An 8,767-nucleotide genomic window follows, 5' to 3' on the forward strand; every position below is an offset into this window, starting at 1 on the left:
TAACACAGAAGTATGAATGCACTATTCACTAATATGTGGAACTAATTACTCACTAGACAATCATCTTAGCATTCTTTTCTTCCTGTTTACTCCAAACACCTTCTACAGCTCACTGTTCGATATCATATTAGGTGGTATTTTATATATTTTTTTTTTTAATTGTTTTTTAGGGGCGCCTGGGTGGCTCAGTCGGTTGGGCCTCCGACTTCGGCTCAGGTCAGATCTCACGCTCGTGGGTTCGAGCCCCGCGTCAGGCTCTGTGCTGACAGCCAGCTCAGAGCCTGGAGCCTGCTTCCGGTTCTGTGCCTCCTTCTCTCTCTGTCCCTCCCCCTCTCATGCTCTGTCTCTCTCTGTATCAAAAAAATAAATAAAACATTAAAAAAAATTTTTTTAATTGTTTTTTAAGGATAGTTTAAAGTTCACAGAAAGACTAAGGAGAAGAGACCACAACTTCCTTTATACTCTTGACCCCACACATGCATAGCTTCCTCCATTATCAACATCCTCTATCAAAGTGGTATATTTGTTACAACTGATGAATTTAACGCTGAAATATCATAATTATCCAAAGTCCATAGTTTACATTAAGGTTCACCCTTGCTAGTGCACATTCTATGGGCCTGGACAGATGTGTAATTGTGTGTATCCACCATTATAATTATATAGAGAGTGTTTTCCCTGTCCTAAAATTCCTCTGTGCTCTACCTATTCATCTACCCATACCCAACCCTAGAAACCATGGATCCTTTTTCCACCTCATTTTATAAGGCAAAACTCAGGATTAGCTTTTATTTCTTGCTTTAAATAGTGTTGATTTTTTACTTGTTTGCTTCTTGCAAATATATCAGTTACTTTGGATACGGTTGAATTTTTAGAATACTGTTATTATGGCTATACAGATGAATCTTAACATACCCTTTATTGTAACTTTCCTTTAGCACTATCCCTAAAGCGTATCTCTGGAGGTCAGTACTTAATACCACAGGTATTTAATGCAGTCTATTTTCCGTGATTATTCAAACTCCTGTATCTCAGAAGTTCAGTTATTATTCCACCTAAAGATCCCTGGTAACCATTAGTTTGCTGGCCTCTGGTGTTTTACTCTTAACATGTACAGCTTAGAATTTAGCCAAGAGGTCCTCTGGGCAGGCTTCTGGGACTCTTCTTTGTTTCATCTCTCTTTTCCAGTACTCTATCCTTCTATCCTACAATTTCAGCTGCCTCAGTATTCCCAACCTCTATCTCCTCAGTTCACTGGATGGTGTCTAGAAGTGTCCCTGATGAGACAAATAGGCAAAGAGCTCATAGGGTTTGTTTTCATATTATTTTCATGCTATCTTCACCCATTTCCTTTAACATCTCCCCCTAGAAACTGTCAACCTACTGTTTCTGAAGATTTTTTTTATTCCACTTATACATGAGATCATACGGTATTTGCCATTTTCTGTCTGACTTATTTCACTTACATAATGCTGAATAAGTTCTGGGGAATCTAATGTACCAGCATGGAAACTATAAGCAAAAATACTGTATTGTTTACTTGAGGGTTGCTAAGAACATGGAGGATGGATGGAACTGGAAGGTGTTACGCTAAATGAAATAAGTTAGTCAGAGAAAGCCAGATATAAGTTGTCACTCATATGAAGATCTTGAGAAACTTAACAGAAGACCATGGATGGAGGGAAGGGGAAAGAAAAACAGCTACAAACAGAGAGTGGGGAGGCCAACCATAAAACACTCTTAAATACAGAGAACAAACTGCGAGTTGATGGGGGATGGGCGAGAGGGGAAAGTGGGTGATGGGTATTGAGGAGGGCACTTGTTGGGATGAGCACTGGGTATTGTATGGAAGCCAAGTTGACAATAAATTATATTTAAAAATAAAATAAAATAAATCATAATAATATATTAAGCATTAAATGTATGAGCATAGCACAAGCATATCAGTATTTTTTAACTGTCCTGAATTCCATATTCTTATGTACCTGCACTCCTTTCTTTGTCAAATAAATATAATTTATTTAAATGCAGAAAAAAGAAAGATGCTAGGAGTAAATCTTAAAAATTCTCCACACATAAAAATACTATAAAATATGTGAGGTGATGGATGTATTAACTAACCATCATAATATATACATATATACATATGCCAAATAATCATGTTGTATAATTTAAATTTACGTGGTGTTTTATGTAAGTTACACCTCAGTAAAGCTGGAAATAAAAACCAACAAATCTACATTTGGTAAGGAGAGATAATAAGTTTTTTTTTTTTTTTTTAGTTGGGAAAATAGGGGTATAGTAGGAGCTGGAATTATACACAAAAGGTCTTTTTTCAAGAGTCCTTGAAAAATAGTTCTAAGGCCTTCAAATGCTTCAGCTCTCAAAGTTTAAATGTCTGGAGGGGTGTAGTGGGGACTATTTCCTTTTCAAGTGCTCTGCTTCTCAATACATTTTATGAAACCCAAAGGACTCAGAACAATGAATTGTGTATTCTGAATGTGGGGACTGTCTAGGACTTGGAGAGCTGTGAAAAGAGCCAGAAAATTGGGGAATCTATCAGAACTGTTTTGGGGAACAGTGGCAGGAATGGGGGACTCCAGGATTTCTAGGATTATTCCTTTAGGGTGAACATCAAATATCAGCACTCCAATTATTAAGTAAATCTCTTCCTTATAGATTGACAGGCCCTTAAAACCTATGTCGGGCTTTGTGAGGTTGAACAGATACAGAAAATAGTTTAGAAAGAATGAAATCAAAGTGTAAGTTGTCTGATCCCATCAGAGATTGTTTGTCTACTCTGAGGGATTGTGGTGGGATAATGTGAGGTGTTAAGGGTGGCACGAGTTGTTTAGGGGTCTCTCAGAAAGGTCACAGAGTGCTCATCAACCGGGATTTTTACTCTGCCCCGTGTGCTTAAGGGTCTTGGAGGGCCTATAAGAAGCAGATCTGTCAGAGAAATCATTGAGACTCTAAAGTTTGTTGGATTCATTTTCTCTCTAGAAAAACTTCAGCTAAATTTACTGTTTCCCTTGCAATGTCTAGGGGTATACCAGTCCATATGAAAATGTCAGGAGGTCAAGGGTAGCTTGAAGGTCTGGAAATGGGTTTGTAGGATTTGAGGGATTAAAAAAAAAAAGGCAACAAGGGAGCCAGGAGTGCATCTGAGGTTGGAGTAGGCAGGGGAGCAATAGTTGAGAAGAAATATTAGCCCTGAGACTTTCAATAGACTCAGATAAACACATTGAAATTACTGCATTACCTGATTAAGTTTACACTGAGAAAGTTACTTCACTTTTCAACCTTCATCTACCATGAGAAACAAGCAAACCATTGATTAGAAGGGAGATCCTAACAATGCCAGAGAAGCCATTTTACTTCCAAATTATCCTTAGAGAAATGGTTATTTTTACAGATATTAACAGAACTGGTACTGTAACTATAGACCATACAGTCAATGGGAGAAGAGGAGAGAAGGTGCACAGAGAATTGCCACAGATAGTTAAGTCCAAGATATGACCTTAAAGAGATATGAGGCAATTCCATTCAATTAATTCCCTTAGACAATCCCATCACCAGGGCGCGAAGGAGCCAAGAACATTCTCCCACACAATTCTTAGCCTGGAAAGCGGAAGAAAAGCAGAAGAGGCAAAAGGAAATTGCAAAAAGGCCATGGAAAAGTCTCTTTGCCTGAAAGAATCAAAGTAATTCCTTATCACTTTTCAGCAGATAAGATGTCTTTGGCACTGGTTTGAGAGTTTAACTCATCAAAGGATCCCTGATTTACTGAACAGGAGAAAAGTTCAAATGACTTACAGGAGAAAAGTTCAAATGACTTACTGATGGCAGAGGTCTTTAGGTGAGGTCCAGTCAAGATCACGGTCACAGGACTAGAAAATCGCCAAATCAAACCAAATCTGGAATTAATAAGAAGAGATTTTATTTTAACAAGAAGAATGCTCTAAACAAAAGATTTGCAAGCATCTTAAAGATCAATCAAAGAAGAGTGTTTCTCTGATATGGGGGATAAAGCAAGGGTAGAAAGAACCAGGATCAGGGATTGGGGCAGGAAATCTTTTCCTATGCCCTGTTGGTACTTCTTAGGGGCAGCTCGCCTTGCAGTTCTGCCTAGGGCTGAGGATTGGTCTATGTTCAGTATCTTCTGGGTCTTTAAATCCAAGCTAAAGTGAGGTAAATATAAATTCTGATGGCCAATCAGTGCATCTTGGATGCATTAGTTAAGGTTCTCCAGAGAAACAAAACATTATGAAGTATATAGAGAGAAACTGATTTATTTTTAGGAATTGGCCAATGTGATTATGGAGGTTGGCCAAGTCCAAAATCAGCAGAGAGGGCCAGCAGGCTGGAGAACCACAGAAGAGCTAATGTTAGACTTGAAGGATGAAGACCATCTGCTGGCAGATTTATCTTTCTTGTTTGGGGGCAGTCAATCTTTTATTCTTTTATTCTATTCAGACCTTCAATTGATTGGATGAGGCCCACTGAAATATTTGTGGGGAATATGCTTTATTCAAAATTTAAAATTCATAATTTCAATATTAATCTCACCCAAAAACATCCTGAAGAAAAATCTAGACTAATGTTTGACCACATATGTGGGCACCATGGCCTGGCCAAATTTGGTACACAAAATTAACTATCAGAATAGATGTGAAGATTTTTTTTTCCAGTCTTTCTTCCCTAATGCAGTGTGAATTATACAGTAATGTGCATAGGATCATCTGAGATATCACTTACATAGTCAGAATTCCAGACACTTCTGTTTAGTATTCTAATTCATTAAACCTCAGGTAATGGACATGGATTTACAATTTTTGCAGTCTCCCAGGGGCAACATAGATAAAGGTGGTCATGCACCTTTCTTTGAGAAACAATGTTAGTGATTTTCTTCTGACATTCAGTATTTAATTAATGCTTTATGAAGTCATGGGAATTTTAAGCACCTGCAATTGCTCATCACAGTCATGTTTAATAGTCTGGAAATAACATGTCATGATCTATAATATTTTTTTGAATCCATTAATTTCTTTTACTTTTTTCATCACTAATTTACTAGGCTCATTACGCTCACATTTTTTACCACTCTGTAGTAAGACTTATTAAATGTGGACCCTAAACATTATCTCCTGTAGATATTCTTTTAGCTGCCTTATTTATTCAGTGTTCAGTTAAGATTTCCAGTGAATTAGTTGAATGATGATATCAAAAAAATCCAACAATCTGCTCACTAAGAACAAATATGCCTGTTTTACAAAATAGATGCATAAAATTGTCTATCCAATTAAAACTAAAAATAGAAATAAAAAGTTAAAAACAGAAAAATAAAAATACACCTCTATTAATTAAAATTTTAAATATATTTATATTTATTTTAAAATTATTAGAGAATGTACATTAATTTAACAAAGTACTCCCTGGTTTAGGTAATCATATATTTAAAATGAATAAATCTTAAATTAAAAAAAAATAATGTTTTATCTTTTTGAGAGACAGAGACAGATCACAAGCAGGGCATGGTCAGAGAGAGAGACACACACACAGAATCCGAAACAGGCTCCAGGCTCTGAGCTGTCAGCACAGAGCCCAATGCAGGGCTCCAGGCCCATGAACCATGGAATCGTGACTTGAGCCAAAGCTGGACGCTTAACCAACTGATTCACTTAGGTGCTCTAGTAATTTTTAAGTATTAATTACTTTAATTGCCAGCACATGGAGATTTAAGATAATAAATATAAAGATATAGTATCTAGTTATTTGGTAAAATTTCTAAACCTTAACAGTCTTTGTTGTGTCAGAATATTTAAATATATTTGCATACCATCTTATTTTACATTTTGGCTATACTAATAGAGTTTTAGAAAATAATATATTAGAAAGTTGCACATCCTAGTTTACCTATAATATAGGTTAATTTATTATTTTAAAATAGTACATATAGTAGAGAAACTTGGCAAACATTTCAACAAGTAATGATGGTTAGTAACACTGAAATGTCGTATATATATCATGCAGCCCCCGTACAACTGTAAGCAGGGCACTTAACCTCTGTTTTACTCTTTCTAAAAGTCTAAAATTCCAGTCTAACAACATGAAAAAAAACCAGACCTACATTATAATGACATGTATACCTGGACCACGAACATCAAGATTGTAAAGATTATGAAAAACAAACAAAGAAGGGGAAAACATCACTAGACAGAGGACGCAAGGACATGTGGCAATCAAATGCAATGTGATATCTTGGACGGGATCTTGAAAGAAGACACTAACAGAAAAACAGGTGAAATCCAAATAAAATCTGGACCCTAAAGGTTCAGAGTAATACACTGTTAGAAGATGGAGGAAGAATGGTAAAATATCCTCCAGACCAAGAAGGCACTCAGAGACTGAAAACTGAAGCAAGCTGTTCTCAACAATTCACATAGTTTTATTCAGGGTAATTTACGGACAGGGTAATTGAGAGAATGACAATCCAGACACTATACAGCTATTCCCCCCCCAAGTCTAGACCTTAATCCACAGAATGTATGAAGTAAAGGGATCATTGTGATGAGGTCAAAGGGTACTTCTCAAAAATGGTGTCCTCTGTGCTCCAGAACGAAGGTGAGAACAAGCCTTCCTCCATTCTTGTAAGGACATACATTAATTCCCAGGAGGCCTGCAACACAAGGGCCCATGGGAAGTCTTTGTGCAGACATGAACAAGTTCAAGGGCCAAAGGTGGAGTCACCTTCTTCAGCACGCCTACATATACCAATGTCAGTTTCTTAGTTTTGACAAATACACTATGATAATGTGAGTGTTAACAGTGTGAGAGACATGGTGATAGGTATTCAAAAGACCTCTGCATTAACGTGGTAACTTTTCTTATTTCAAAATATAAGTTCAACTAAAAAGACTTTCATGTACTTGTATATACGTCGGTGGTAGGTAGGTATGCATGTACTTACTGTGGACTTCAGATGCATTTGTTGAATGTACCCCACATTTACACCTGTTCCTTTCATAAAATGATCCTCTATATTACATATTAAAAGTTTGTTTAGTTTTGTAGATGTTTATATTAACTACCAACTATGACCATTTTATTTCTTCTCTCTTTATTAGTTTGATTCCATAAATATTCCTAACTTCTGAGCCCACTCTGTAGCTCTGTCTTTACTTTGCCACTTCTCCCACGATGAGATGGAGTTTATATCCTCATTCCAAATTTTTGCATTGGCCTTATGATTTACTTGTGCCTGTGGCATGCAGTAGAAGTGTTGTTCCACTTCCAAATACACACTTCAAAAAACTTGGCATGCTTTTTCTCACTCTCTTGACAACCTGATGCTGCCATGTGAAAAAGGTTTTGGCTCACCTGCTGGATCCTGAGAAACACACTGTGTGTTCTCTCCTATTAACCCATCAGACAGACAGCCAACTAACTGCAAGTGTGTATCACAGGTGCTCCTGGCATGGCGGTCTCCTGCCACACATACAGCTAAGTACTGAAATATAAGGAGTGCAACTGAGATCAACCAAGCTGACCTAGATCACAGTACTTACTCAAGTGATACAGAGACCTACAAAAATTAATAAATAGTTCTTGATTTATGATGCTATGGAGTAGGTAACTGAAACACCTTCTTCATATAAATTATACATATGTGTATCATATTTTTTCATTATATCTTATGGACTATTTTTGGTATATTATTTTTATGGAATTCAGGGAATTCACTTGTATGTTAGTCTGGCAAGTGATTTTTTAAATGCTTTAGATGCATCACCTTTATTTATTGAAAGAAATCAAATAGTTTTCTCCATTAATTTATTAATGTTTTGATTTATATTTACAGATATTTTGATGATCACCTTTGTATTCTCGAAATACAAAGCAGAGTTCATTTTGGCAATTTAAAAAAGTAAATTGTGTTTCAATTATATAATACTTTACTTAGGATTTGTTTTTCATCATAATTTATAAGTGAAATAAGACATGCATAAAATGAGCTGGAAATTATCTGTTCTAATTTTTTATAATACATTTTAATGATTATTTACTTATTTTGAGGGAGAGAAAAAGAGAGACAGAAGTGGAGGAGGGGCAGAGAGAGAGTGGGAGAGAAAGAATCTCAGGCAAACTCTACACTGTCAGCACAGAGCCCAACGTGAAGCTCCATCTCACGAACTCTGATATCGTGACCTGAGCCAAAATCAAGAACCAGACAATTAACTGACTGACCTACCCAGTTGCCCTAATTATTATTTTTTAAATTTCTGTCCTTGACGGAATGTATTAAATAAGCAAACACCACCAACAAGCAAAACAAGTACTACAATGTAAAAACATTAAAAAAAAAAAGACAACCCTCTCACATGCATAAATGAAAGATTGCCCACAAACAACTCATCTTTTCAAGCTTCAATAGTAAATATTTTGCTACTATGTATTAAATACTGCATGGTTTGCCCAAGCTAAGATGAAACCACATCATAAATCAATAAGCATTTTGCATTTTCTTTCATTATATACTTAAAGTCATGCATACTACACCTCTAAACATTCATTAAATCCAATGATACAGCAAACACTCCCAAAATAAACTTAGATTGTATTGCAGTTTCACTTAACAGTATATAAAATGCTGTGTTGTGACAGGTATCAACTATCCATTAGATACTGAATCAATTTTTCTTAAGCACTACTAACTGCTTGCTTTTCTTGAAGCTAGATCATTCTGAAAATTTCCTGTTAGACCTAT

The sequence above is a fragment of the Suricata suricatta genome, chromosome 6 (assembly GCF_006229205.1).
Source record: "Suricata suricatta isolate VVHF042 chromosome 6, meerkat_22Aug2017_6uvM2_HiC, whole genome shotgun sequence".
NCBI lineage: Eukaryota > Metazoa > Chordata > Mammalia > Carnivora > Herpestidae > Suricata > Suricata suricatta.